We start from the raw sequence: 27771 nt of genomic DNA, 5'->3' as shown, positions 1-27771 counted from the left end.
TAATGCAGGTGGGAGGTATACAGTAAATGGCAGAACCCTTAGGAGTATTGACAGGCAGAGAGATCTGGGCGTACAGGTCCACAGGTCACTGAAAGTGGCAACGCAGGTGGATAAGGTAGTCAAGAAGGCATACGGCATGCCTTCATCGGTCGGGGCATAGAGTATAAAAATTGGCAAGTCATGTTGCAGCTGTACAGAACCTTAGTTAGGCCACACTTAGAATATTGCGTGCAATTCTGGTCGCCACACTACCAGAAGGATGTGGAGGCTTTGGAGAGGGTACAGAGGAGGTTTACCAGGATGTTGCCTGGTCTGGAGGGCATTAGCTATGAGGAGAGGTTGGAAAAACTCGGATTGTTTTCACTGGAACGACGGAGGTGGAGGGGTGACATGATAGAGGTTTACAAAGTTATGAGCGGCATGGACAGAGTGGATAGTCAGAAGCTTTTTCCCAGGGTGGAAGAGTCAGTTACTAGGGGACATAGGTTTAAGGTGCGAGGGGCAAAGTTTAGAGGGGATGTGGGAGGCAAGTTTTTTACACAGAGGGTGGTGAGTGCCTGGAACCTGCTGCCAGGGGAGGTGGTGGAAGCAGATACGATAGGGACATTTAAGAGACATCTTGACAAATACATGAATAGAAAGGGAATAGAGTGATATGGGCCCCGGAAGTGCAGAAGGTGTTAGTTTAGGCAGGCATCAAGATCGGCGCAGGCTTGGAGGGCCGAGTGGCCTGTTCCTGTGCTGTAGTGTTCTTTGTTCTTTAGATGAGCACTTGAAATGCCACAGCATACAAGTCTACGGTCCAAGTGCTGGAAAATGGGATTAGAATAGATAGGTGCTTGATAGCCGGCGCGGACACGATGGGCCAAAGGGCCTGTTTCTGTGCTGTATAACTCTCTGACTCTATGAAAAACAGGAGAAAAATAATCTCTACAAATGTGCCCTGTGATTTAGTGTTGGCCAGTGTTAGCACATTGGTCGGCTCTGTGTCATCCACCTCTGGTGTGGAAACATTCTAATCAGTTGAATTTAAACAAATTTGGTCTAAGAAACAAAGCCCATCTAATGGGGCCAACCCACTCCATAAGCAGCAATGGGAAAGTAAAGGAGAGAGGAAACGTTGACCATCCTATTCAGTCCATGACACAGCACATTAGTTCTTCTGGATCAGCACCTTATTCCACCCTTCTCTTTTTTTCTTCCTTTCTGTAAATTTCATCTCCTGTCTACAGTTCACATCGTCGTATTGATCAATACTTAGGGCTAGTTATCTCTGCGATGTTTGGTTTTCAATCCCTTTGCAACAAGCATGGCATCAGTTAATCATGGTATACGATTTCAGTCCATTGTTGGGTTCATGAATTAAATGGCCCATCAATCACATCGAGTAATTCCATCCAAGAAGGAAGCTACTTACCCAAAATAACAATCTCCATTGCTTGTTGTTCATCTTTGTAATAGGTAACAGGATATTTAAAACCTGTTACTGAAGCTTTTCTCTCAAATAGTATTTCTATTGAGTGTTGGATCTTATCCTAGCACAAGAGAAAGGGCTGAACAATGATGTGGTACTCCCCAAGATGTACTGGGTCATCCTAACATTGGGCAGAATTCCACATAAACCCCCACTGATTATGGGAATGGGACAAAAATCTAAAGCAATAAATCTAAATCTAAAATAAAAGGCTTCTTTCCCGGGGACAGCAAAAGAATATTGGAAAGAAAAAATGTTTGAACCTCAAAATGATTGAAATCTGCTGCACAACACCAGGAACCTGTGGGTAGAAAGAGAAATTGCTTGTGAGGAAGAACTTACATTGTCAAACCTTCACATTTAGATATTTATAGCTTATAATTGTATGTTAATTAGTTGGCCTCCTTATTCGGACAAATGGCCCATTCCTTCACAAAATGCTGGTTCGGCCTCAGCTGGTGTATTGTGTCCAATTCTGGGCATGTGAATGCATTGGAGAGGGTGCAGAAAAGATTGACAAAAATGCTTCCAGGGATAAGGGACTTCAGTTATGTGGATAGAGTTTAGAAGCCGTGGCCTTTCTACTTAGAGAAGAGAAGGTTGAGAGGAGATTTGATAGAGGTTTTCACAATCATGAGGGGTCAGCACTGAGTGGATAGAAACTGTTCCCATTGGTGGAAGAGTCGAGAACCAGACTTAAGGTGAATTGCAAAAGAAGCAAAGGCGACATGAGGAAAATCTTTCTTGCGCAGCGAGTGGTTAGGATCCGAATGCATTACCTGAGAATGTGGTGGAGACAGATTCAATTGTGGCTTTCAGAAGAGAAAAAATTTGCAAGGTTAGGGGGAAAAGGAGGGGGAGTGGGATTAGCTGAGTTGTCTTGCAGAGAACTGGCAGAGACACAATGGGCCAAATGGCCTCCTGTGCTGTAATCATTCTATGATTCTATGATCTCTCAGAAGTGCAAGAACACAGCAGTAGGTACATTGAGGGAAGGACTCCAACTAAAGGCTGAGCTCAAGTTTGATCACAAAGGCAACAACCCAAGATCAAGTGTTATTGAGATGGGCCAGTAGGCTGAGCTGCTGCGTCAGATGACTTTTTTGGGAGGGAAGATCATGAAAGGAGAGATATATGACCGGAAGTGGAATAGAACAGTTTCCATCTTTGGTCACAATTGCAAGAATTGCATACAAATTGGTAGAAGGCAAATTCAGTACTAACATCAGGAAGGAATTTTTCATGCCACCAGTGATTAAGGTAGGCTAGTGGAGGCTCACACCAGGATGTCCTTGTGTTTTCTCTAGACCAACTGCTGGAACTTTGGTGAGATTGGTACAAGGCCTGAAAGGTGATCTGTGATCTGAAATCATTCTATTCCCTATAACGAGAAGAGGCATCAGAGGCAAACAGTGGAGGGATCATCAGGAATATCATGTGATAGGACCAAAGCGTGTATAATTGGAGGGACCATTGTGAGCAATAATGGGAAATAACATTAAAAACTGGTAAAATTCAGACTAAAGCTCCCTCTAAAATGTACAATCGACAACTCCCAGGTCAGGTAGAGCACAGGTCTAATGGAGGGTATAGCTCCTAATGCCACATTCCATCAAGCAATAAAAACAGGAAGTGCTGGACATACTCAGCAGATCAGGCAACATCTGTGGGGCGAGAAACAGAGTTAATGTTTCGGCTCTTGTGACCTTTCATCAGTTCTGATCGTGGCAGGCCCGGAAGATTGGAGATGAGTATTTTTAAATTTATTCATTTTAGTGATTTACATATTTAGGACCCGTCGCCCAGTGGAGGGGGAGGGAGGGAGAGGGAGGAGGGGGGGGGGGTGGCGCCACAGTGCCCCGCCACCGCCACCGGGAGGATTGGGTCGGGCTTCGTGGCAGGCCTCTGCCAGAACCATCTTCCGGCACCCCCCGCCACGGAGTCTGATGTGAGGGGCCCAATAAAATCCCGGCCTTGAATTGTGCACAGTTCTCCAAGTATTTCATCCTCTGACTGCTGACGGTCGCTCATTGGAAGACTGAATAGATTCCTGTAGTGCGCTGATTGGTGTACAGCACCTGTAAGGTAAACATGAGATCCGTATGTAATGAATTCTTGTTATGTGTGATTAGTGTGTAGCTAAATGGAATTAATACGTTAACACGGCAGCAGTCACAGACAGCTGCTGTTAATCCCAGACATGGTCATTCAACATGCTTGTTGTTCTCTGGGAATTCCTCACACATGGGCAACTACAGGTCTCCTTCACAGCCATCACTTTCACATCTCCTTCAGATATCTATTACAGTGATTCTAGACACTCTGGTACTGGTCCAACAATTAACATTCCATTCTCACACCAGCCTGCAGCTCACTTACAGGTCATCTGAGAATTTCAAACCTAAGATTGACAGGTTTTTGTTCGGCAAGGGGATTAATGGTTACAGAACCAAGGCAGGTAGATGGAATTAAGATACAGATCAGCCATGACCTAAATGAATGGTGGAACAGGCTCGAAGGGACCTACTCCTGTTCCTTTGAGTGTCTAGATATGACTTAATCTAGTTTAGACCTTAATATTATTCTAGCCAATCCCGCTACACAATTCTGCCTCTCTTACCGACTCTTACACCATCTCATAGCCGCTCTGAGAGAGATTGTTAATGAGAGCCAGATTTTCTGTTGTTCCCCCTTTCCCCTTGGAACTGTCACTGAACAAACTCATCCCATATGTGACAAATCACAGAGAGGTTGGTGCCAGTTATGACTGTTGTTTCCGGATGGTTGAGAGAGAGAGAGAGAGAGAGTTAGGAGAGGTCCTGTCCACGTGTCCATTGATTAAAACAGGCTACAGTGCATAATCCCATCCTACTGGGTGGGGGTTTGAGTCAGTGACGTTGGCTGCTGTGCTCCGCAAATTTCACTGACAACAAAGTTCCCAGATATGGATAGGTCTCCAGTCTCTTTTTTTGTGTGACTCAGTAATTACTGCCTATTTAGAATACACATTCAGTTCTGGGCGCGACCACTCAAGAAAGATATATTGGCCTTGTAGGGGATAAAGTGCAGATTCACTAGAAATAAACCAGGATTTAAAGGGTTAATTTATAAGGACAGGTTCCATAGACTCGGCTTGTGTTCCCTTGAGCTAGAAGATTAAGTGGTGCTCTGATTGAGGTGTTTAAGATGATTAAAGGATTTGATAGGGCAGATGGAAAGAAAATATTTCCTCTGGTGGGACGGTCCGGAACAAGGAGGCATAAGTCTTAAAACTAGAGGTAGGCCATTTGAGGATGATGTTAGGAAACACTTCTTCACACAAAGGGTAATCTGTAACTCAATCCCCCAAGTTGAGTGGGAGCCAATTCAAAGTTTTGAGAATGAGATTGATAGATTGTTGTTAGCCAGATATTAGAACCCGCTCTGTTATACTTCCTAATCAAATTGTTCTACGTTCTGAGTCAAACCATCCATTTTAAGCTGTTCACATCCTGAGACCTCATCAAGCTAGAATGGATATGAACATTGCAATTTGGTTGTAATGATGGGGGGCAGGAAGTCCAATGGATCCTGTTCTTTTTATTAGCCAGTCAGTTGTATCAAACTGCTACAAAGTCTAAGAAGAGGAATGAAACCGGATGAACCACCCGGCTTCGAACTAGGTACTGGACACAACAACAGCAAACACAGTCCTATCAACACTGCAAAGTCCTCCTTACTAACATCTGGGGACTTGTGCCAAAATTGGGAGAGCTGCCCCACAGATTAGTCAAGCAACAGCCTGACATAGTCATACTCATGGAATCATACCTTACAGACAATGTCCCAGACACCACCATCACCATCCCAGCGGCAGGAAGACCTACCAAAGATGGTGGCACAGTGGTATACAGTCAGGAGGAATTGCCCAGGGAGTCCTCAACATTGAATCAGACCCCATGAAGTTTCATGGTATCAGGTCAAACATGGGCAAGGAAACATCCTGCTGATTACCACCTACTGCCACCACTGCCCCCCAGCTGATCATTCAGTGCTTCTCCATGTTGAACACCAATTAGAACAAGTACTGAGGCTAGCAATAGCACAAAAAGTACTCTGGGTGTGGGACTTCAATATCCATCACCAAGAGTGGCTCAGTAGCATCACTACTGATCAAGCTGGCCGAGTCCTAAAGGCCATAGCTGGTAGACTGGGTCTGCAGCAGGTAGTGAGGAAACCAACGAGAGGGAAAAACCTACTTGACCTTGTCCTCAACAATCTACCTGTCACAGATGCATCTGTCCATGACAGTATTGGTAGGAGTGACCACCGCACAGTTCTTGTGGAGACAAAGTCACGTCTTCACACTGAGGGTACCCACCATTGTGTTGTGTGGCACTTCCACCGTGCTAAATGGGATAGATTTTGAACAGATCTGGCAACTCAAAACTGGGCATCCATGAGGCGCTGTGAGCCATCAGCAGCAGCAGCAGCAAAGTATTTAACCTCTGTATCCTCATGGCCCAGCATATCCCCAACTCTACCATTACCATCAAACAGGGGGACCAACCCTGGTTCAATGAAGAGTGCAGGAGGATGAAAGCAGCAGCAGCACCAGGCATACCTAAAAGTGAGGTGTCAGCATGCAATAGACAGGGCTAAGTAATCCCACAACCCATGGATCAGATCTAAGATCTGCAGTCCTGCCACATCCAGTCATGAATAGTGATGGACAATTAAACAACTGGCAGGAGGTGGAGGCTCCACAAATATTCCCATCCTCAACGATGGGGGAGCCCAGCACATCAGTGCAAAAGACAAGGCTGAAGCATTTGCATCCATCTTCAGCCAGAAGTGCCGAGTGGATGGTCCATCTTGGCCTCCTCCTGAGGTCCCCAGCATCACAGATGCCAGTCTTCAGCCAATCCAATTCACTTCATGTGATATCAGGAAACGACTGAAGGCACTGGATACTGCAAATGCTATGGGTCCTGACAACATTCCAGCAACAGTACTGAAGACTTATGCTCCAGAACTAGCTGCATCCCTAGCCAAGCTGTTCCAGTACAGCTACAACACTGCCATCTACCCGGCATTGTGGACAATTGCCCACGAATGTCCTGTGCACAAAAAGCAGGACAAATCCAACCCAGCCAATTACCGCCCTATCAGACTACTTTCGATCATCAGCAAAGTGATGGAAGCGGTCATCGACAGTGCTATCAAGCGGCACTTGCTCAGCAATAACTTGCTTGCTGATGCTCAGTTTGGGTTCCGCCAGGGCCACTCAGCTCCTGACCTCATTTCAGCCTTGGTCCAAACATGCACAAAAGAGCTGAAGTGAAGAGGTGAGGTGGGAGTGACTGCCTTTGACATCAAGGCAGCATTTGACTGAGTATGGCATCAAGGAGACCAGACAAAACTGGAGTCAATGGGAATCTGCTGGTCGGAGTCATACCTAAAACAAAGGCAGATGGTTGTAGTTGTTGGAGGTCAATCATCTCAGTCCCAGGGCATCACTGCAGGAGTTCCTCAGGGTAGTGTCCTAGGCCCAACCATCTTCAGCTGCTTCATCAATGACCTTCCCCCCCCCCCCCCCCCCCCCCCCCCATCATAAGGTCAGAAGTGGGGATGTTCGCTCATGATTGCACAACGTTCAGCACCATTCGCGACAACTCAGATACTGAAGCAGCCCATGTCTATATGCAACAAGACCTGGACAACATCCAGGCTTGGGTTGATAAGTGGCAAGTAACATTCGCGCCATCCAAGTGCCAGGCAATGACCATCTCAAATGAGAGAGAATCTAACCATCTCCCCTTGATGTTCAATGGCATTACCATTGCCGAATCCCCCACTGTCAACATCCTGGGGGTCACCATTGACCAGAAACTCAACTGGTCCATCCACATAAATGCTGTGGCTACAAGAGCAGGTCAGAGGCTGGGAATTCTGCGGCGAGTAACTTGAATTAAATAATTATGATGTGATAGTCGTTACGGAGATGTGGCTGCAGGATGACAAGGATTGGGTCCTGAATATTGAGCAGTATATGATGTTCAAGAAGAATAGGAAGCTAGGTAAAGGTGGAGGAGTAGCACTGTTAATCAAGGATAGCATTGGTGCAATAGTTAGAGATGACCTTGGTTCAGGAGATCAGGATGTAGAATCGGTTTGGGTGGAGATGAGGAATAGTAGGGGAAAGAAGTCACAAGTGGGAGTGGTCTACAGGCCCCCTAACAGTAACCACAATGTAGAACGAAGTATACAAGAAGAAATATTGGGTGCTTGTGATAAAGGGATGGCAATAATTATGGGTGATTTTAATCTACATATAAACTGGAAAAATCAGATTGGTAATAGTAGCCTGGATGAGGAGTTCATAGAATGCTTTCGAGATAGTTTCTTAGAACAGCACATTCTGGAACCAACCAGAGAGAAGGTTATATTAAACTTGGTATTGTGTAATGTGACAGGATTAATAAATGACCTCAGAGTAAAGGGATCTCTAGGTAGCAGCGACCACAATGTGATTGAATTTTGCAACCAGTTTGAAAGAGAGAAGGGTGGGTCTAAGACAAGAATTTGAAGCTTAAATAAGGGCAACTATGTGGGCATGAAAGCTGAGCTAGCTGAAGGGTTACTAGGCTAGGAGATAGATCAATGGAGAAGCAGTGGCAGACATTTAAGGGGATATTTCAGAATACTCAGGATAAGTATATTCCTACTATAAAGAAAAATTCTAAGGGGAAGGCCCACCATCCGTGGTTAACTAATGAAGTTAAGAAAAGCATCAAACTTAAGGAAAAAGCATACAATTGCTCAAAGATGAGTGGCAAGTCAGATGGTTGGTCAGAATATAAAGAACGGCAGAGAATGACTAAAAGGTTAATCAGGTGAAAGAAATTAGAGTATGAGAGGAAGCTAGCTAGAAATGTAAAAACGGATAGCAAGAGTTTCTACAGGTATTTAAAAAGGAAAAGAGTAAGTAAAGTGAGTGTTGGTCCTCTAGAGAGTGAGAATGGGAAGTTAATAATAGATGATGAGGAAATGGCAGATGAAATGAACAAATAGTTTGCTTCTGTTCTCACTAAAGAGGATACAAAAACATTCCAGTAATTGCTGTAAATCAGGAGGTGGAAGGAAGAGAGGAACTTGGTGAAATTACAGTCACCAGGGAAGCGGTACAGACCAAACTGATGGAGCTGTGGGCTGTTAAATGCCCAAGTCCTGATGGGCTTCATCCTAGGGTCTTAACATTGGTGGCTAATGAGGTAGTAGATGTGTTTGTGCTAATTTTTCAAAATTTGCCAGATTCTGGAAAGGTTCCATCAGACTGGAAAGTAGCAAATATAACCCCTGCATTCAAGAAGGGGGAGAGGCAACAAACAAGTAACTATAGGCCAGTTTGCTTGACATCTGTTGTGGGGAAGGTATTAGAATTGATCGGCAAGGAGGCTATAGCTGGGCACTTAGAAAAACTCAAGGTAGTTGGGAATAGTTAGCATAGTTTTATGAAAGGGAAATCATGTTTAACCAATCTATTGGTGTTCTTTGAAGGAGTAACATGCGCTGTGAATAAAGGGGAGCCCGTTGACGTACTGTACTTGGATTTCCAGAAGGCATTTGACAAGGTGCCACATAAAAGGTTACTACGCCAAGTAGGAGCTCATGGTGTAGGGGGTAACATATTAGCATGGATAGAGGATTGGCTGGCTTGCAGAAAACAGAGTATGCATAAATGGGTCCTTTTCTGATTGGCAGGATGTGACGAGTGGAGTCCCGCAGGGATCTGTGCTGGGGCCTCAGCTTTTTACAATTTATATCAATGACTTAGACGAAGGGAACAATGGCATGGTAGCTAAATTTGCAAATGATACAAAGATAAGTAGGAAAGTATGTTGTGAAGAGGACATAAGAAGGCTGCAGACCGATATAGATAGTTTGAGTGATGGGCAAAAATCTGGCAGATGGAGTATAACATGGGAAAATGTGAAGTTGTTCATTTTGGCAGGAAGAATAAAATAGCAGAGTATTACCTAAATGGAGAACGACTGCAGAATTCCAAGATGCAGAGGGTTCTAGATGTTCTCGTGCAGGAGTCATGAAAAGTTAGTATGCAGGTACAGCAAGTAATAAAAAAGGCTAATGTAATGCTGTCCTTTATCACGAGAGGAATTGAAAATAAAAGTAAGGATGTTATGCTTCAGTTATACAGGGCATTAGTGTGCGCATTTTGGTCTCTTTATTTAAGGAAGGATGTAAATGCGTTGGAGGCGGTTCAGAGGAGGTTTACTAGATTGATACCTGGAATGAATGGGTTGTCTTATGAGGAAAGGTTGGACAAACTGGGCTTGTTTTCACTGGAGTTTAGAAGAGTGATGGGAGACTTGATTGAAGTTTATAAGATCCTGAACGATCTTGACAAAGGTGGATGTGGAGAGGATGTTTCCTCTTGTGGGTGAGTCCAGAACTAGGGGGCACTGTTTTAAAATTAGGGGTCACCCTTTTAGGACAGAGATGAGGAGAATTTTTTTCTCTAACAGGGTTGTGCAACTTTGGAACTTTCTGCCTCACAAGGTGGTGGAGGTGAGGTCATTGAGTATTTTTAAGGCAGAAGTAGATAGATTCTTGTTAGGTAAGGGAATCACAGGTTATCGGGGTAGATGGAAGTGTGGAATTTGAGACACAAACAGATCAGCCATGATCTTATTGAATGGCTTACTGCTGCTCCTAATTCATATGTTTGTATGTGCCTCCTGTCTCTCCAATGCCTGTCCACCATCTACAAGGCACAAGTCAGGAGTGTGATGGAATACTCTCCACTTGCCTGGATGGGTGCAGCTTCAACAACACTCAAGAAACTCAACAGCATTCAGGACATAGCAGCCCGCTTGATTGGCATCCCATTCACCACCTTCAACATTCACTCCCTTCACCACTGACACACAGTGCCAGCAGTGTGTACCATCTACAAAATGCAGTCCAGCAACTCACCAAGGCTCCTTTAACAGCACCTTCCAAACCCGCGACCTCTACCAACTAGAAGGACAAGGGCAGCAGATGCAATGGGAACACCACCACCTGCAAGTTCCCTTCCAAGCCCCACACCATCCTGACTTGGAACTATATCGCCGTTCATTCACTGTTGCTGGGTCGAAATCCTGGAACTCTCTTCCAAACAGCACTGTTGGTGCACCTACACCCTAAGGACTGCAGCGGCTCACCACCACCTTCTCAAGGGCAATTAGGGATGGGCAATAAATGCTGGTCTAGCCAGTGACACTCACATTCCCTGAACGAATAAAATAAATCGTAGAGACAGTCATTATATCATAGTGTGGAGGTTTATACGGTGGAATCTCTTTTTCTTACTCATTGCTGAGCATCAGGTTGCAAGACTCAACATCAAAGGAGAAGGTTCTGGACACTTTAGTGGGAGGGATAAGTAGGGTTTCCCAAGAACATTTAGGAACCTTTGAGAGAAGAGCTCATGGGCAGTCGGAAGTAAAGCACCTACATAAGCCAAGCCCGATCACCTCGCATCTGCAAGAAATCAGGTGGTATGAGTTTATTGTGTAATTGTAATAATTACTGTATTTTTATGTCTGAATAATAAACTTGCATTTGGACAACACACTTGAGCCTGAACTATGAGGAATTATTTAACTAATCAAAGGACAATTCTTTACAGCAGGGGTGTTTAGGGTTATGGAACCAAGGCAGGTAAAGATGCAGATCAGTCATGATCTAATTGAATGGCAGGACAGGCTTGAGGGCCCGAATAGCCTCCTTCTGTTTCTATGTTCCTATTCTCCAAGTGCAAAACTAGATGGTGAGATTGAACAGACGGATAACCGGTGGGAGCTTCACATGTACAGTCGATCAGGAATGAGAATTCTCAGTGATTTTAATCTCTCCCTATTTTAAGGGTGCTGAGGTTAATTGTAGTGTCTCACTGATAATGCGTGTCACAACGAGCAAACTCGGCACTCGAATCGGGAACCTTCCGATCTGCTCTGCTCTGTTACACATTACCAGTGTCGGCTGGGGTTCAAAGAGTAACACAATTGCCAATGAGTTATAATGGTTGTGGGTTCAAGCCTCACTTGAGAGACTTTAACACAAATTCTAGGCTGATGCCCGAGTGCAGTATTGAGTATTGCTATACTGCTGGAGATGGCATTTTTTGCCTGTGGGCCCTGACCTCTCAGGTGGATAATAATGCTATTGAAGAAGAGCAGGGGAGTCCAGGCCAATATTTATCCCTCAACCAAAATCACTAAAACAGATTATTTATTTAGAGATACAGCACTGAAACAGGACCTTCAGCCCACCGAGTCTGTGCCGACCAACAACCACCCATTTATACTAACCCTGCGGTAATCCCATATTCCCTACCTACACTAGGCACAATTTACAATGGCCAATTTACCTATCACCTGCAAGTCTTTGGCTGTGGGAGGAAACCAGAGCACCCGGAGGAAACCCACGCAGTCACAGGGAGAACTTGCAAACTCCGCACAGGCAGTACCCAGAATCGAACCCGGGTCCCTGGAGCTGTGAGGGCTGCAGTGCTAACCACTGCGCCACTGTGCCGCCCAATATCTGGTCATTTATCTCATTGCTGTTAGTGGGATCTTGCTGTGTGAAAATTGGCTGCTGCATTTTCTACATTACGACAGTGACTATGCTTCAAAATTGATTATGAAACACTTTGGGATGTCCTGTGATCGTGAAAGGCACTACATAAATGCGTTCTTTCTTTACTTTTATCAGCTGAGCCACTGGGGGCGTTTATTCTCAGCATTTACAGCAGAACTTGCAGCACTTGCAATCATTAAACATCCACTTGCACATTCCCAGTTACGCCTTCGAAAATCTGATGCTGGTGGCCATGGATGACGATGATGATGATCAACCATGAAGTGCTGCATGTGGAATGAACTCAAGCTGCTGTCTTCTCAAACACAAGCAGATACAAGCATACAAATTAGGAGCAGGAGTAGGCCATTCGGCCCCTCAAACCTGCTCGCCATTTGATAAGATTGGCTGATCTGATTGTGGCCTCAACTCTACTTTCCTGTTTACCCCCCTATACCTTTGACTTCTTTATCAATCAAGAATCTATCTAATATAAAAGCAAAATACTGCAGATGCTGGAAATCTGAAATAAAAACAAGAAATGCTGGAAATACTCAGCAGGTCTGGCAACATCTGTGGAGAGAGAAACAGGTCAATGACCCTTCATCAGAACCTATCAGAACCTACCTTCATCATAATCTATCTAACTCAGCCTTACATATATTCAATGACCCAGCCTCCACTGTTCTCTGGGGAAGAGAATTCCACAGACTAACGACCTTCTGAGAGAAAACTTTTCTCCTCATCTCCGTCTTAAATGGTAGACCCCTTATTTTTAAACTGTGTCCACTGGCCCTAGTCTTTCTCATAAGGGGAAACATCCTCTCAGCATCCACCCTGTCAAATCAGTAAGATCACCTCTCATTCTTCTGAACTCCAATGGATACAGGCCCAACATGTCTTACCTTTCCTCATAAGATAACCCCTTCATCCCAGGAATCAGTCGAGTGAACCTTCTCTGAACTACTTCTAATGCAGTTATATCCTATCTTAGGTAAGGAGACCAAAACTGTACACAGTATTCCAGAAGTGGTCTCACCAAGGCCCTGTACAGCTGTAGCAGAACTTCCCTACGTTTATAGTCCATTCCTCTTGCAATAAACGACAGCATTCCATTTGCCTTCCTAATCACTTCCTCTACCTGCATACTAATGTTTTGTGATTCATGTACCAGGACACCTAGATCCCTCAGTACCGCAGAGTTCTGCAATCTCTCTCCATTTAAATAATATACTGCTTTTCTATTCTTCCTGCCAAAGTGGACAAGTTCACATTTTCCCACATTATACTCCATCTGTCAAATTTTTGCCCACTCACTTAACCTATCTATATCCCTTTGTAGCCTCCTTAAGTCCTCCTCATAACTTGCATTCCTACCTATCTTTGTGTCATCAGCAAAATTAGCAACCATACATTGTGCCCCTTTATCCAAGTCATTTATATAGCTTGTAAATAGCTGAGGCCCCAGCACAAATCCCTGTGGCACTCCACTAGTTACAGCTTGCCAAACTGAAAATAACCCATTTATCCCTACTGTCTGCTTCCTGTTAGCTAAGCTATCCTCTATCCATGCTAATATGTTACCCCCTGCATCATGAGCTCTTATTTTGTGTAGTAACCTTTGATGTAGCACCTTATCAAACACCATTTGGAAATCCAAGTACACCACATCTACATGTCCCCCTTTATCCACGTTGCTTGTTATTTCCTCAAAGAACTCTAAGAAATTCCTTTTCACAAAACCATGTTGACTCTGCCTGATTGCATTAAGATTTTCTAAGTGCCCTGCTATAACCTCTTTAATCACAGATTCTAGCATTTTCCCTATGACAGAAGTTAGGCTAACTGGCCTGCAGTTTCCTGCTTTCTGTCTGTCTCCTTTCTTGAATAGAGGAGTTACATTCACTATTTTCCAATCTGATGGGACCTTTCCAGAATCTAGGGAATTTTGGAAAATTACAACCAATGCATCTACTATCTCTGCAGCTAAGACCCTAGGATGTAGGCCGGCAGGTCCTGGGGACTTGTCAGCCTTTAGTTCGAACAGTTTTCTCAGTACCCTTTCCCTGGTGATTGTAATTGTTTTAAGTTCCTCCCTCCCTTTCACTTCTTGATTTACAAGTATTTCTGGGATGTTATTTGTGTCTTCTACAGTGCAGACAGACACAAAATATCTGTTCAACGCTTCTGCCATTTCCTCATTTCCCATTATTAATTCCCCAGGCTCACTCTCGAGAGGACTCACGCTCACTTTTGTTACTGTTTTTCTTTTTAAATGCTTGTAGAAGCTCTTACTATCTGTTGTTAGATTTATAGCTAGCTTTCTCTCGTACTCTAATTTCTCCCTCCTTTTTTTAGTTGTTCTTTGCTGCTTATTAAATTCTGTCCAGTCTTCTGACCTACCACTAATCTTCACAATTATGTGCTTTTCCTTTCAATTCGCTATTTCCTTAGTTAGCCACGGATCATGCGTTCTTCTCCTAGAGTCTTTCAGCTGAATCCTGCCGAATGGGGAAATCTAACAGTGCTGTTGGATGATGCTGTGCTTTGAAACATTTCATTCTTACTCAATGTAAATAAAAACAGTGTGAGAAAGATTGGGATGGAAGGTAACAGCGACAGAAAGTCGGGTCTTGCTCCGTTAGGGACTGTGATGGAGTAGCAGGAAGCTAGTACGATTCGTAGTTAGTACCGAGAGACTAACACAGAATTGTAGAATGCACACATCTTATATTGGCACAGTGGGTAGCTCCCTCAGCAGTGGGACAGAAAGTTGTGGGTTTAAGCCCCACTCCAGCGATTTGAGCACATAATCTAGGCTGACACTCTAGTGTCAGTACTGAGGGAGTGCTGTAGTGTCGGACGCGCCCTCTTTCAACCAAGACATTAAAATGATGTCCCATCTGCTCTCCCAGGTGGATATAAAAGATTCCATGGCACCACTCAAAGAACAGATGGGGAGTTAACCCCAGCATTTATTCCTCAACCAAAAACAGATTCTGTTCCTTATCTCATTGCGGTTTGTAAATTGGCTGCCACATTTCCTGCAGTACAACAGTGACTATACTCCAAAAGTACTTCATAGACTGTGAAGCACTTTGGGATGTCCTGAGGATGAGAAAGGCGCTATATAAATGCCAGTTCTTTTTCTTACATTAGTCCTAAATTTGTTTTGCTGGTCTTGCTTGTCTTACTGTCAGGAGTGTTCTGATGGAAGCTTTCTGAAAGTCCAGATCAAATCTATAATCAAAGTCAAAGGGAAAAAAAGAGGAAAAAGTGACAAAATAAATATATCATCAGTGGGTGTCTGTCACCTGTTGGTTCAATGGGATCAGATTCAACTCCAATGCCATCCCAAGTCATATACGGGACAGATTTTCCTCCGCGAGTGCTTGTGTGTAACAGGACCGTTTGGGAATGGAGGAAAATCAAGAATGGAGGAGAGATTGGACAATTGCAATGGAGCTCCCCATTCTTCTACCAGTTTACAGTACTGGGCTGAAGAAGCAGGTTCCATTAGAGGCTTGGAATTCTTCCTGCCCAATTTTCCTGTCTGTATCGTTACATAGAATTTGCAGGAACAGAAACAGGCCATTCGACCCGACAGATCCATGTGGATGTTTGTGCTCCACCCGAGCCTCCTCCCACCTTTCTTCATCTCACCCTATCAGCATGTCTTCCTGTTCCTTTCTCCCCATGTTCTTATCTAGCTTCCCCTTAAAGGCATCTCTGCCATGCACCTCAACCACTCAACATGGTTCAGGATCCACCTTCTAACCGCATTGAGCGCTGAGTAGACCCTTTACACTAAATTACAAGTAGAGACAGCTCTGCCCGTGCTGTCTGCTAATACTGCCTGGATTCATAGAATGGAAAGGCCACTTCAGTAAGGTAACCTGGATGAGTGCTATCTGGGGTCACAATGAGAGCCAGGAGGGGGTGGGGGAGAGTGGAACTGGGTGGGGTGGATGAAGGAGCAAAGGGAATGTTTAAAATTGGTATAACCGGTTCCTGGGAATGTCCCTGTAAAATCAGGTTCTTACTGAATCAGAGTTTAAAAAAAACACACAATAGATGTTGAAACTAAGGAGGTGAAGAATGTGCTGTCAAATAATCTATCGAATTCAAGTGATTGCATAACCACTGAAAAACATGCATTTAACAAAAGCTTATTGTTAAGTTACTGGCAGGAGAAATTAAACCCTCTGGAGCAGAAACCACTTAAGTATTGTGAAAGACAGAGGTTAGGGACACTTTGTGATAAAAGAAGGAAAGTGGGAGAAGTATGTCTGTATGTATTTGCATGTATGTCTTTCAAATTTGATTGAGCTTTTTGAAGATGTCACTAGGCTTGAGGATGAAGGAGATCTTATTGACATTGTCCATGTGGACTTCCAGAAAGCCTCTGCTAGGGTAACTCACTCTCGGATACTTCGCAAGATAGAATCCTGTGTGATCAGTGGGAATTTGAAACACTGATGGCTTGGCCATGTGAGCCGCATGGAAGATGGCAGGATCCCCAAAGACACATTGTACAGCGAGCTCGCCACTGGTATCAGACCCACCGGCCGTCCACGTCTCCGCTTTAAAGACGTCTGCAAACGTGACATGAAATCCTGTGACATTGATCACAAGTCGTGGGAGTCAGTTGCCAGCATTCGCCAGAGCTGGCAGGCAGCCATAAAGACAGGGCTAAAATGTGGCGAGTCGAAGAGACTTAGTAGTTGGCAGGAAAAAAGACAGAGGCGCAAGGGGAGAGCCAACTGTGCAACAGCCCCGACAAACAAATTTCTCTGCAGCACCTGTGGAAGAGCCTGTCACTCTAGAATTGGCCTTTATAGCCCCTCCAGGCACTGCTCCACACACCACTGACCACCTCCAGGCGCGTATCCATTGTCTCTCGAGATAAGGAGGCCCAAAGAAGAAGTAAGAAGTATTCAGAATTGGCTCCAATCCCACACTCAGAGAGTTGAAGTTAACTGGTGTGGTTCAGCCGGGAGACATTACCAGTGGTAGTCCCTGGTATGATCGTCCAAGGCCCACTGCTGCTCACAGTAACGACCTCAGCTGTGGTGCTGGGAGAATACTCACTATATAAATGCCAAGTCTTTTTTTACATTAGTCCTAAATTTGTCTTCTGCTGGTCTTGCTTGTCTTACTGTCAGGAGAGTTCTGATGGAAGCTTTCTGAAAGTCCAGTTCAAATCTATCAAAGTCAAAGGGAGAAAAAAAGAAGTGACAATATAAAGATATCAGCAGAGATTGTCTGCTGCCTGTGGGTTCGATGGGATCAGGTTTAATTCCGATGCCATCCCAGGTCATATAGGGGACAGATTTTCCTCTGCACGTGCTTGTGTGTAACAGGACCGTTTGGGAATGGAGGAAGATCAGGAATGGAGGAGAGATTGGACAATTGCAATGGAGCTGCCCACTCTTCTACCAGTTTACAGTACTGGGCTAAAGAAGCAGGTTCCATTAGAGGCCGGGAATTCTTCCTGCCCAATTTTCCTGCCTGTGTCGTTACATAGAATTTGTAGGAACAGAAACAGGCCATTCGACCCAACAGATCCATGTGGATGTTTATGCTCCACACGAGCCTCCTCCCACCTTTCTTCAGCTCACCCTATCAGCAGATCTTCCTGTTCCTTTCTCCCCCATGTTCTTATCTAGCTTCCTCTTATAAAGGCATCTCTGCCATGCACTTCAACCATTCCACATGGTCGCAGGATCCACCTTCTAATCGCATTGAGTGCTGAGTAGACCCTTTACACTAAATTATGAGTAGAGAGAGGTCTGCCCATGCTGTCTGGTAATACTCCTTGGACCATAGAATGGAAAGGCCACTTGAGTCAGGTAACCAGGACGAGTGCTGTCTGGGGCCACAGTGAGAGACAGTGGGGAGTGGGGGGTGGTGGGGGGGTGGTAAGTGGGACTGGGTGGGGTGGATGAAGGGGCAAGGGAGTATTTAAAATTGGTATAACTGGCTCCTGGGAACTGTCCCTGTGAAATCTGGTTATTATTGAATCAGAGGGCTGGATTTTACAGACCAACCCCGATGTCGGGGGTTCTGGCGCATGGGAACAGTAAATGCCTCTGGGAGAGGCCCGTCACGCTCCCCGACGCAAGGAAGACCAGGCCTCATATTGCCGGCAACAGAGAGGCCTCGTGGCATCCCCGCCACTGCTTGGTGACGGGAGCTAAATTTACATATGCAAAGCCCTACTTACCTTGCCGCATTGTGCATCCCGCTGCCACGTCGGAAACACTTTTGAATATTCAGGAGACCGGGCAGCTCTCATGTGCCTTCCCATTTCCAACTGATAAAAGCAGGCGGGAAAGAAGTTGCAGTGCTCGGAGCCTGTGAAGGTCAGTGTTGCAAGATGGGTCTCAACTCTGCATGCATGTGTACGGAGGTGGGAGGGGGTTGGTATTACCAGGGGCACAACTCTGCAGGCATGTAGGGGGGCACCGTGTACCCTCCCTCCATAAAGGAGGGCACTCTGCACCCTTGAATGTTTGTGGGAGTGAAGGAACGACGGCACTGCGGGAACCATTTGTATGGGTGGGTGCCATTAATGGTATGTGTTTAAAGGTAATCTGGCTGGTGGGCCAATCAATGCATCTGCTACAATAAGAATGTGGTCATGCTGTGCCACGCTTAGCGGAAGCTAAGACGGGCAATGCCATGCCACATGGTTGATGCATGAAAGCAAATGATTTATCAATCAACATCATTCTTTGCCTGTTAGATGCTTTTGAAGTAGTGAAGGAACCGAGTTTAATTGCAACTTGGAGATAGGCATGGTACATCCTGTATTCATTGATCTGCTTGTTGTGAGGAGCCATATGTGCCGCAGGCAGAACCAACAGGCAGTTGCAGCCCACGTAGAAGCCCCCAGTCCTGAGCAGCAGCTCCCAAGGCAAACCAGCTACTACTGATCATCGCACATCTACAGGTCCCGCATGACATACCTGCAGATGTCAGAGCGCCAGTGTCAGAAGCGACTGCGGATGTCGAGAGAGGCGGTGACACATCTCTGTGCCCTGCTCAACGATGACCTGCAGCCGATGGGCTTTGGTGAACATCCTATGCCTGTGGCCCTCAAAGTGACTGCGGCTCTTAACTTCTACGCCTCTGCATCAGTTTAGGGACCCATCAGAGACCTTTGTGGGACCACGCAATCAGCAGTGCACCGCTGCATCAGGGAGGTCACCAATGCCCTGTACCAGAGGGCTGGTGACTGTGTCTACTACAGAATAGACCCTGAGCCAGGCCCCGAGGGGCCACTGGTTTTGACTCCATCGCGGGATTCTCCCATGTGCAAGGGTCATAGACGTGCACCCATGTGGCCATCAAGGCTAACGCTGGGCAACCAGCTGCATACCTTAACCGAAATAGCTTCCGCTCACTCAACGTTCAGCGATTATGTGATCACCGTAATCGCTTTATGCAAATCTATGCCCGCTTTCCAGGCAGCTGCCATGGCGCCTTCATCCTGTGCCAGTCCCAGGTGCCCTTGTTGTTCACTGAACTAGCTCACATCGAGGAGTGACTTCTTGGAGTCAAGGGCTACCCCTTGCAGACATGGCTCCTGATGCCGGTGAGAAACCCCACCACTGCTGCAGAGGAGAGATACAACACCAGTCACGGACCTACAAGAGCCACCATTGAGCAGGCGATCGGCATCCACTGCATGGATAAGGTCTGCATGGCAGTGGCACACATGTGCTACTCTGTGTGTGGACACCCAGGTTCAGTGGAGCCATGAAACAAAGTGCCACTTACTTTTGCGCAGCGCAAGAGATCGCTCATCCTCTTGCGGCACTGCATCCAGTCACATCGGATGGCCCCACGGCTAGTAACCTCGTCTGCCACCTCTAGCCAGGCTTACTTGGTCAGGTGGGAGGGCCTCTTCTTACCATTGCTGGGGAAAAGGCCCTCCTGCCTTGCGTCAAAACCGCCCCCTCCAGGTCATTTGGGGGAATGGTGCGTCCTGGGCATGTTAATGAGCCACCACGCTGAATATCGCGGCAGCTCTGTGACGAGCAATCCGTGTGGGCAGACCACCATCTTTGAAGCTTTCTAAAATCCAGCCCAGAGATTAAAACAATGCACAATAGATGTTGAAACTAAAAAGGAGCTGTCAAATAATCTATAGAATTCAAGTGATATGTGCTGTCAGTTATATAAACACTGAGAAATATGCATTTAACAAAAGTTTATTGTTAAGTAGCTGGCAGGAGAAATTAAACAAACATAGTTTACTGTCACTTATTGTGCTGAAAGGGCTGGTGCCTCTGAGGCAGAAACCGTTTCAGTATTGTGAAAGACAGAGGTTAGAGACACTTTGTGACAAAAGAAGGAAAGAGGGATAAGTATGTCCGTATGTATTTGCATGTATGTCTTAGAAATTTGATTGAGGTTTTTGAAGATGTCACTAGGCTTGAGGATGAAGGAGATCCTGTTGACATTGTCCATATGGACTTCTAGAAAGCCTCTGCTAAGGTAACTCACACTCGGGTACTTTACATGATATAATCCTATGGGATCAGTGGGAATTTGAAACACTGGATTCAGAATTGGCTCCAATCCCACAGCCAGAGAGTTGAAGTTAACTGGTGTGGTTCAGCCGAGAGACATATTACTGGTGGTGTCCCCCAATGAACAGTCCAAAGCCCACTGCTGCTCACAGTAATGACCTCAGCTGTGGTGCTGGGAGTAGAGTCAGCAAATTTGAAGATTGTATCAAAATCTGTGCAATAGTTAAGCCAATACATAGGATTACTTAAGATATATGGCACAGAGACAGGCCATTTGGCCCAACTAGTTCATGCTGTCGTTATGACTCCACTCGAGCTTTCTCCCATCTTTCCTTATCTAAACATATTATGTAACCCTGTATTCCCTTCTCCCCTATATGTTTGTCTAGCTCACCTTAATGCATCTATACTATTCCCTTCGACCACTTTCTGTGGTAGCGAGTTCCACATTCTCACCACTCTTTGGGTGAAGAAGGTATTTTTTGAATTCTTGATTGGATTTCTTGGTGACTATCTTATATTGATAGCCTCTGGTTATGCTCTTCCCCACAAGTGGAAACATTCTCTGTTTTCACTCTATCCTAACCTTGTAGAGGAGTGCAATCTACTGTAAATAGATTTCGATGTTCTAGAGGAGAGAGCCACATAATGGCACACGGCACATAAACGTAGTGTCATGCATGTGGGTAAGGCCAACAATGAACACACGCAGTAATGACAACCCCACCATCTCATTAATCAGGGGACAAACTCTTAAAAATCAAGAGATTTTGTATTAAAATCACGAGGTTTTTTTTCAAACGTAACATAAACTAACATAAATTAAAAGTTGGTTTATAAGCCTCCATAGAATCATAGAAAGATTATGGCACAGAAGGAGGCCATTCAGTCCGTTGTGTCCATGCCGGCTGAAAAAACTAGCCGCCCAATCTAATTCTACCTTCCAGCACCTGGTCCATAGCCTTGCAGGTTACAGCACTTCAAATGCATGTCCAGGTACCTTTAAAAAGAATGGAGGGTTTCTGAATCCACCACTATTCCTGGCAGTGAATTCCAGACACCCACCACTCTCTGGGTGAAAAAAACCTATCCTCATGTTTTTTTTTATTCATTCATGGGATGTGGGCGTCACTGGCTATGCCAGCATTTATTGCCCATCCCTTAATTGCCCTTGAGAAGGTGGTGGTGAGCTGCCTTCTTGAACCACTGCAGTCCATTTGGGGTAGGTAGATCCACAGTGCTGTTAGGAAGGGAGTTCCAGGATTTTGACCCAGCGACAGTGAAGGAATAGCGATATAGTTCCAAGTCAGGATGGTGTGTGATTTGGTGGGGAACTTGCAGGTGGTGGTGTTCCCATGTATTTGCTGCCCTTGTCCTTCTAGTTGGTAGAGGTCGCGGGTTTGGAAGGTGCTGTCTAAGGAGCCTTGGTGCATTGCTGCAGTGCATCTTGTAGATGGTACACACTGCTGCCACTGTGCATCGGTGGTGGAGGGAGTGAATGTTTGTAGATGGGGTGCCAATCAAGCGGGCTGCTTTGTCCTGGATGGTGTCGAGCTTCTTGAGTGTTGTTGGAGCTGCACCCATCCAGGCAAGTGGAGAGTATTCCATCACACTCCTGACTTTGGCCTTGTAGATGGTGGACAGGCTTTGGGGAGTCAGGAGGTGACTTACTCGCCTCAGGATTCCTAGCCTCTGACCTGCTCTTGTAGCCACAGTATTTATATGGCTAGTCCAGTTCAGTTTCTGGTCAATGGTAGCCCCTAGGATGTTGATAGTGGGGGATTCAGCGATGGTAATGCTGTTGAATGTCAAGGGGAGATGGTTAGTTTCTCTCTTGTTGAAGATGGTCATTGCCTGGCACTTGGATGGCGCGAATGTTACTTGCCACTTATCAGCCCAAGTCTGGATATTGTCCAGGTCTTGCTGCATTTCTACACAGACTGCTTCAGTATCTGAGGAGTCACGAATGGTGCTGAACATTGTGCAATCATCAGCGAACATCCCCACTTCTGACCTTATGATTGAAGGAAGGTCATTGATGAAGCAGCTGAAGATGGTTGGGCCTAGGACACTACCCTGAGGAACTCCTGCAGTGATGTCCTGGAGCTCAGATGATTGACCTCCAACAACTGCAACCATCTTCCTTTGCGCTAGGTATGACTCCAGCCAGCGGAGGGTTTTCCCCCTGATTCCCATTGACCTCAGTTTTGCTAGGGCTCCTTGATGCCATACTCAGTTAAATGCTGCCTTAATGTCAAGGGCAGTCACTCTCACCTCACCTCTTGAGTTCAGCTCTTTTGTCCATGTTTGAACCAAGGCTGTGATGAGGCCAGGAGCTGAGTGGCCCTGGCGGAACCCAAACTGAGCGTCACTGAGCAGGTTATTGCTAAGCAAGTGCCGCTTGATGGCACTGTTGATGACACCTTCCACTGATGTCCCCTCTAATCCTTCTACCAATCACCTTAAATCTGTGCCCCCTGGTAATTGACCTCTCCGCTCGGGGAAACAGGTCCTTCCTGGCTACTCTATCTAGGCCCCTCATAATTTTGTACACCTCAATTAAGTCACCCTTCAGCCTCCTCTGTTCTAAGGAAAATAACCCTAGCCGATCCAATCTTTCTTCATAGCTGCAACTTTCGAGTCCTGGCAACGTTCTTGTAAATCTCCTCTGTACTCTCTCCAGAGCAATTATGGCCTTCCTGCAATGTGGTGACCAGAACTGTATGTAATGCTCCAACTGTGGCCCAACTAGCATTTTATACAGTTCCAGCTTACATCCCTGCTTTTGTATTCTATACCTTGGCCAATAAAGGAAAGCATTCCATATGCCTTCTTCACTACTCTATCTACTTGTTCTACCACCTTTAGGGACCTGTGGACATGCACTCCAAGATCTCTCACTTCTTCTACCCCTCTCAGTATCCTCCTGTTGATTGTCATAGAGAGATGCAGCACTGAAACTGCCCCTTCGGCCCATCGAGACTGTGCCGACCATCAACCACCCATTATACTAACCCTACATTAATCCCATTTCCCTTTCACATCCCCACAGTTCTCCTACACTAGGGGCAATTTACAACGGCCAATTTACCTGGCAACCCGCAAGTCTTTGGCATGTGGGAGGAAACCCATGCACCCGGAGGAAACCATGCGGTCACAGGGAGAACTTGCAAACTCCGCACAGGCAATACCCAGACCAAACCCGGGTCGCTGGAGCTGTGAGGCCGCGGTGCTAACCACTGCGCCACTGTGCCGTCCTATTGTGCATTCCCTCGCTTTATTTTCCCTCCCAAAATGCATTACCTCACACTTGGCTGGATTGAATTCCATTTGCCACTTTTCCGCCCACTCAACCAAACCATTGATATAATTCTGGAGTCTACAGCTATCCTCTTCACTATTAACTACATGGGCAGTTTTTGTGTCAGCAGCAAATTTCCCAATCATGCCTCCCACATTTAAGTCCAAATCATTAATATATACCACAAACAACAAGGGACCCAACACTGAGCACTGTGGAATGCCACTGGAAACAGCTTTCCATTTGCAAAAACGTCCGTCAACTACTACCCTTTGTTTCCTGTCCCTGAGCCAATTCTGGATCCAACTTGCTACATTCCACTATGTCCCATTGGCTTTCATTTTATTGACCAGTCTGCCATGCGTGACCTTGTCAAATTCCTTACTAAAGTCTATGTAGACCACATCCACTGCACTACCCTCATCAATCCTCCCCATCACTTCCTCAAAAAACTCAATCAAGTTAGTAAGACACAACCTTCTCCTAACAAATTCACGCTGACTATCCCTGATTAATCCGTGCCTTTCTAAGTGGCATTTTATCCTATCCCTCAGAATTGATTCTAAAAATTTACCTACCATCGAGGTCAGACTGACTGGCCTATAATTATTTGGCCTATCCCTCGCACCCTTTTTAAACAATGGTACAATGTTCGCAGACCTCCAACCATCTAGTACTTCGCCTGTATCTAGTGAGGATTTGAAGATGATCCTCAGAGCTTCTGCTATTTCCTCCCTGGCTTCCTTTAACAACCTGGGATGCAATCCATCTGGTCCTGGTGATTTATCCACTTTCAAGGATGTCAGACCCTCTCGTACTTCCTCTCTCATTATGCTTATCGTATCTAATATTTCACACTCCTCCTCCTTAACTACAATGTCTGCATCAACCCTCTCCTTTGAAGACAGAGAGAAAAAACTCATTAAGAACCCTGCCCACATCTTCTGCATCTACGCATAAGTTCTCTTGTACATCTCTGATAGGCTCTGCCCTTTCGTTAGTTTTCCTCTTGCTTTTAATGTACTGATAAAACGTCTTTAGGTTTTCCTTGATTTTACCTGCCAATAAATTTTCATGTCCTCTCTTCGCTTTTCTAATTTCCTTTGTTACTTCACCCCTGCACTTTCTATACTTCTCGAGGCTTTCTAACGTATTAAGCTATTTGTGATCGTCATAGCTTTCTTTTTCTGCTTTAACTTACCCTGTAGCTTCTAGATAACCAGGGGGCCTAAACTGTGTCTATAGTATCTCACCTTTGAAAGCCTCCCACTGGATTGCCAATGATTTTTCCTTCATGTAGCTGTATCCAGTCTACTTTCGCCAGGTCACCTCTCAGTTTCGTAAAATTTGCCTTCCCCCGATTTCGAACCTTGCTCCTATTTTATCCTTGTCCTTTTCCATAATTTTGCTAAAACTAACTATTATGGTCACTATCTCCAAAATGGTCACCCACTGTTACTAATCCACTTGCCCAGCTTCATTACTGAAGACTAATTCTAGAATTGCGTCCCCTCTCATTGGGCTTGTCACGTGCTGGCTAAAAAAGTTCTCTTGAACACAGTTCAAGAATTTTGTCCCCTCTGTGCCCTTCACACAGTTTGTATCCAAGTTGATATTGGCTTATGTAATTTCTAACAGGTCATGTTCTTTACAGGAACTGTATTACTGCATCTGAAAGTGCTTTACAGAAAACTTTGAAAAAAATCCTACCACTCTACCAAGTCGCTCTGCATCTCAGTTTAAGGTTACAATGACAGTGATTGGATGACAACTAGCCAAGGGTGATAATATTTAATTTTATAAGTTTCCTCTTATAGTTTTGTTCCTTATTTGTTATGCCTCTTAAAAAAAAGAGGGAATTTTTGTTTGATGGGGAAACCCCAATGTCTCATTATTGGTTTGTTAGAAAAAGTAACAAAGCAGATATTATTCAGCCTGCAGCTACAGTAATGCACATTGCGACCTGAACATTGTGTTACAGCCGAGGCGGGAGGAGTGCACTGTTTATTCTGGTTCCACTTCTCCACGGGTCACAACATATATTTAAATTTTTTCCCACTTACCATTACGGTCAATCACAGACTCTATTTTTATCCCAGAATATAACACACCAACCAGGTTTCTTTAATAAACAACAAAATTATCAGCTTATTGTAAAACAAGTCTTAATCAGTAATGAAGTAAAACATAGACACACAGATTGAAATATTAAAGTTCCCTTTTTACCTTAGCCCCTCACACTCTCACATACACACAGACACACACACACACACACATATAACAGTTGACCAGAAAAATAAAGGAATTTTAGGTTATAGAGCTCTATTACAGACAACAAGAAACATTTGGGTTGAATACTTGCTCCTTCTTGAAGAAACAGCAGATGAGATATGTTGTGTTCCAAAACTGGTAAACAATCTAGCCTCCGAGTACACATAGATGGGTCACTGGGATCTTTTGGAACAGTTCTTTGCAGGCAGCATTGATAATTAATTGAGCATGACTTTTCTTTAAAGATAGGACATGAGATGAGTTGACACAGTGGACTTCTCAGGGTCTTTTAGAGAGGTGCTGGAAAGCTAAGCTGAGTTGAATTCCTTGGGAATTCTCTTCTCTGCTTGGAACTTCTCTCCTTGGAAATTCTCTTCATTTTCATACAGTTCAACCCCAACTCAAAATAATTCAAAAGCGTAACTGATAACAGTAGATCAACCTTTTGACCTCCATCAATCTTGACCTGTCACTTCTTTGTGAACAGCTTCTCCAGGTGTCCAAAGTTCTCTGTTGTTTATTGAGCTTGAAGTCAGGTGGTTTCCCGGAAAGGGTTGTTGTTGCTGGAAGTCAAGTGGTTTCTTAGAAAGGCTTCTTTTCCTCACAAGAGCTCTCAATGCCCTTCTTAAAAACATTTCCAGGGACTGTTTTTCAAAGTCAAGTGGCCTTTACATGACCCCCTTTGAAAACCCCAAAGTTTAATATTTCTTCAATTTTTCAAAAATGAATCCTCAAAAAATACATTTAACAAAACAGAGGCACTTTTGTAACAATTGTGTGAGTTGCACTGCTGCTTTAAGAATTATAAATATGTGAGGTTGGGGGGTGGGCAGGCATGGAGGAACTGAATCAAAGGCTGGCAGAAATGGTCTCACCTTTCTTTGGGTGGCCATTGCTGATTGGTCAACGTAGATGTATGTCGAGGCATTATGCATTAAGGTACTGGGACGTCAGATCAACTTCCAGTGAAGGAACGAGACCAGTGGAGAAATGGATGCCATGTTTGATTGTGGAATGTAATCAGATCTCACTTGACTGTCTGCCCTCTCTAAGCTTAATTTCCAGAAATCAGGTCCCTCACTATAAATTTGCAACAGCTGTCATGTCTGTATCATTCACAGCAAACAAAACCAAAATTAGTTAAGAAACAGTAAAAGGATCTAGGTGTTGTGTACAGATCACTGAAGGCCCTTGATCAATGCAGGGCTTTATAATTGAGGCATAGAATGCAAAAGCAAGCAACTTACGATGAACCTTTATAAAACACGGGTTAAGCCTCAACTGGAGTATTGTGTTCAATTCTGGGCTTTAGGAAGGAGGTGAAGACTTCAGAGAAGATGCAGAAAAGATTTACAAGAGTGGTTCCAGGGACTTCAGGGATGTGGGTAGATTGGTGAAGCTGGGGTTGTTCTCCTTAGAGAAGAAAAAGTTGAGAGGAGATTTGATAGAGGTGTTCAAAATCATGAGGGGTCTAGATAGAGTAGATAAGAAGAAACTGTTCCCACTGGCAGAAGGGTCATGAACCAAAGGACACTGATTTAAGGTGATTGGCAAAAGAAGCA

At 44.9% G+C, this 27771-nt stretch overlaps 1 protein-coding gene across 3 annotated transcripts in view; it reads left to right on the top strand.

Moving 5' to 3' along the window:
• The window catches only part of LOC137353118 (olfactomedin-4-like), a 90370-nt gene that overhangs the window by 32259 nt on the left and 30340 nt on the right, over positions 1–27771 (top strand). The window lies entirely within an intron of this gene.

The sequence above is a fragment of the Heterodontus francisci genome, chromosome 40, assembly GCF_036365525.1.
Source record: "Heterodontus francisci isolate sHetFra1 chromosome 40, sHetFra1.hap1, whole genome shotgun sequence".
Classification (NCBI taxonomy): domain Eukaryota; kingdom Metazoa; phylum Chordata; class Chondrichthyes; order Heterodontiformes; family Heterodontidae; genus Heterodontus; species Heterodontus francisci.
Note: the sequence above shows the minus strand (reverse complement) of the source record. Positions and strands in the feature narration are given on the sequence as shown.